The 4,135-nt window shown below is 34.8% G+C and overlaps 1 long non-coding RNA gene across 3 annotated transcripts; it reads left to right on the top strand.

Moving 5' to 3' along the window:
- The first annotated feature begins 460 nt into the window (after positions 1-460).
- LOC122318509 lies at positions 461-3,208 on the top strand. Of its 3 annotated transcripts, none has more exons than XR_006244851.1 (3): positions 461-946; positions 1,821-2,067; positions 2,908-3,208. It is a non-coding gene; the product is annotated as an uncharacterized LOC122318509 (long non-coding RNA). The 3 variants fall into 3 exon arrangements; XR_006244852.1 differs by having other exon boundaries at positions 1,804-2,067; XR_006244850.1 differs by having other exon boundaries at positions 461-2,067.
- Positions 3,209-4,135: the final 927 nt, after the last annotated feature.

Genomic DNA, 4,135 nt, shown 5'->3' with positions numbered 1-4,135 from the left:
AAATAACAAAAGTCCATTAAACACCTGAAAAGCACATATTTTTTTAATAGTCACAGTTAAAATTTACATGCACCCCTTAATTTAAAAAAAAAATGCGTGTGTTTCTAATTACATGCTAGAAGACACATAATCATTTTATTTATATTAATTCGAATAATTTTTCCTCAATCCAGTTTGAAGAAAATCTTATCCTATTTAAATCGAAATCGTAATCAGTTCATATGAACAATACTTATTAACAAAAATAAAAAATATATATATATATATATATTTAAATTAATCATGAAAAGAATAGAGATGTGAATGTATATATATTTTTTTGAAAGTGTGAATACTTCGTTCATGGTAGTAATATCTGTCAAATAGCATGACATCCACAACGATCCCACCGATGGACGCCAACGACTTGTGACAGTGAAATATCAAATCAAAACGCACTTAGTTTGGTGGGTCTTTTTCATTTAGAGTAAAGCTACAGAGAAGCCACTGTAGCAGTGCACACAATGCACTCACTACGTGGCTTCTTCCTAAAATTGTTCTTTTTAAAAAAAAAAAACGTCGTTTTGACCTCGGTTCATTTTCTCTTTCCCCATTTGAAATTTCCCCAGCAAAATACATCCTCCCTCGCCCTCGTCTCGTCACCTTCCTCTGCCCAGAGCCACCCGGCGACACCGTCTCTCTATTCAGCACCACCCCTGAAGCTCATTCGTCTGCCCAGCGCCACCCTTCCCTGCAAACTCATTCCACACAAACCAGGCTCTTCGGTACTTTCGCGAACACGAAGAAAGAAATGGATATGAGAATGGTTCTCCTGTCTCACCCTCAACTCTCTCTAACTCTTTGCCCTCGATTTCTTCGCCTCTACTTTACTTCAATACCCTAATCTCCCTTTATCCGAGTTTCTTATCTTCGTTGTTCGATCCCCAATTTTGAACTGCAATTTCAGGTATAGCGCTTTCTCGATTTCTCTCTCTAACATATTTAAATCCTTTATTTTAAATCGTATTTGATACTCCAACTCCATCTCCGTTTTCAAGTTCTCATTTTCCCTTCTTTTCTTGGCTCCCAAACACGGGTAGTTTTTCATTAAAACTTCCTGTTATTTTTCTGGAGATTCATTGGTCTCTCTAGTATATTTATGCATAACAACCTCTTTAAATGATTTGAGTTATGTACTGTTGATTTTCTTTGCTTTTGTATTTTACCGTTTGATACTTCAGTTGAGTGCTGCATAATTTGGCGCTCTTCAATAATGATAGCTTGGGGATTTTCATCCTTTTGGTTTTTTATTTTTATATTCGTTGAGATAATATGGTATTCTTTCCTTCTTGTTTATCACAATGCTTACGAAAGAAATGAGTTTAATTTGTTTTGTTTTTTTTGTGCTTTTAATCTACCATGTTATCATAGAATCCCTGTCTGTGTATTTTCTACTCACTGGCATAGATTTAGGACACCAGCTGAGACATTATTTTCCATATGGTAGTGGGAAATGTTTATAAATGCCTGGAAATGTGAGATGATCAAGTGGTTTAAAGAGCCAATTTAAGGGTTTAAAGACTCTTCTATTAATTTGTAAGCAATATGGGGCTAATGCGTGCTCTTTGGGTGTTGATGGGTTAATATAAACTGGCTAGTGCATGGGTGTTGTGGGCGAGTTCTTTGAAATTTTTTTCAATACAATTCGAGTTCTTGCATGCAAAAGCTGTGAATGTTCCATGTACTTGTGCATCTAGGAAGCTAAACGCATCTGACAATTTATCATGGCATTCACAATATTTGAGGTGCTTATAATACTTTCAGCCTGTTTTATTGATTAGCTCTTTGAAATTGGAGCTGGGGTCTGTGGCATGATGATGGTTGGTGCTTGATTGACTTGCCTGGATGTTGTTGCTTGGTTGGGTTTCTCTGGGCAATGGGAGCCGTCTATAGAAACAACAGGATGATAGAAGTAGTGGCCCTGTTCAGCTTTCTAAGGTTCTCATCAGACTGTAATACTTGTGTTTGCTGTCACAAGCTAACATGCAAATGTTAGCTTAAGAAGTGCATGACACAAATTCATTAGCGGTAACTTTTTTTTACTTGTCATCATTTCTTTTCTTTTACATTTCTTTTTTCCTTTTTTGACTTAAAGCCTTCTTTTTAGATATTTGTATTTCTCATTGATCTGACTTTATATCCTCTAACATTGTATGATTGGCAATCTACTGTAGCAGGAAAGTAGTTCTATTTTGCAAGTAACTTTAGAAGAAAAGTTTCTAGGCAAACATTAGTGAATCAAGAATGCTACAATTGTAATTGGTAAATGATATTGTGTATGTTTTGTCTTGTATAGACTTCAAATTTGAGCACTCATGTTACAAAGAACTTGGAATACTTACATTATTCTTTTACAGGTTCCTATTTATATTGTAGAAATTACACTGAAGAATGTCAGGGGAGGTTTTACATCACTTTCTCTGATAGATTTTCTTATACTAGATTTGATAATAAAGTTAACTCTGTAGGATTTCCCTGCATAACCAAAGTTCCCTCAAACTTTGGTTATTTTGCATAGGAAAGAGCAATTCTGAAAAGACTATATATATCTGGTTACCAAATTCGCGTTTTGTCTCATAGACTCATCACAAGTAGACTCATCTAGTTTATAAAATGTTTTGTGTGTTTCCATGTCTTTACTCTTTTGTTTTTTTCCTGTTCATTTTCCACTTGACAATCTAATATGCAAACATATTACTCATTTTTTAGCTTCATTTGATTTTGAATTTTTCTCAAATAATTTGCTGGGTGTTGCAGCCTTGCTTCACTTGTGCTTCATTGAGCTTTGTAAAATTGTTTGTCTGCAAAATTGTTTTTACCATGTTTTGATCAAATGCCTTACTAATGAAATGCATGTCTTTTGTGCAGACTTCCATAGGAAGTGAATCACAATACAAAGAGGCCCCTACTGATATGCATGGTGGACACAGAATAGAAGGGACTCAACCTAGTACAAACAAATTGTGATCTTTTGTGTAGTGTATGAACAAGTGAACAAGTTCTGATGCGTGTAATTCTTTGTGATGGAATGCTCTCTTGTAATAAGTATTCTGACACAATGTTATTTGTGATGGAATCTTATCTTGTAATAAGTATTCGATACAATATTATTTGTGATGAAATGCTTTCTTGTGATCCTTTCGTGTAATGCTGATGTGTAATTTTTTTTTGTGGTGGAATGAGTTTACCATTTTGAGTACTATCTTTAGTGTAATATTTTTTTTGTGATGGAATCAGTTTACCATTTCCTACAATTTTCTATAATAAATGAATGATAGGTAGTTGCTTCGTTAGTGGCTTTTTTTTAACTAAGGGCAATTCACCACGCACTTACCATTTTGATGGATACAAATCAAAACTGGACATATTCATCTAAGGAAAGATAAAAATGCCACTTTGCAAAGCTGCCACATGAAGATAAAATGCAAAATTGAAACTGATTATTCATTCTCAAGTACAGAATATTTACAACCAAGAGAGTAATGTTTACAACCAAGCATTCTCATGCCTTTACATTTATTCACCACAACTCTTGGTTCCGAATCCTATATTATGGCAGAAGGCTCTTTTGAGAAATCCCCCTTAATGTTGCCAAATAAGTTGTAAATGACTATCGTAGTCAATCTCCACACCATTTTCTGAACTTCAAACTCTCTTTTGAAGACTAAGATCCCATTCAGCTTTCAGAGAAGATATTTGTATCCATGAAATCCAATGCTCCATGTGGTCATCAGTTTTCATTTTTATCAGCCCATCCTCCCTTTTTTGAAGCTGATACTCATTTCTCAATACTTCATTCCTCCTTTTTCTGAACCTCAAACTCCCTTTTTAAGACTCTATCCTCTTTTTTCTGAATCACATCCAATTTTTTTGGAAGTTCATTTTGTCTTTTTTTTTTATAATCATCTACCCATATGAAGAAATTGCATTTGGAATGCCCCTGAAACGTAAAAAGCCTCTTAGTACAAGTCTTATGGGTAGGGTTATGATAGGTTAAAAGTACAAAATCAAGATATTCAGTAACAATGGGAAGCATGGTCTGAGGAAAAATCATTTATATCTTCTGCACAATTTCAGAAAGAGGGGGGGGGGGGGG

The sequence above is a fragment of the Carya illinoinensis genome, chromosome 8 (genome assembly GCF_018687715.1).
Source record: "Carya illinoinensis cultivar Pawnee chromosome 8, C.illinoinensisPawnee_v1, whole genome shotgun sequence".
NCBI classification, from domain to species: domain Eukaryota; kingdom Viridiplantae; phylum Streptophyta; class Magnoliopsida; order Fagales; family Juglandaceae; genus Carya; species Carya illinoinensis.
This window is presented reverse-complemented; position numbering and strand designations above follow the sequence as displayed.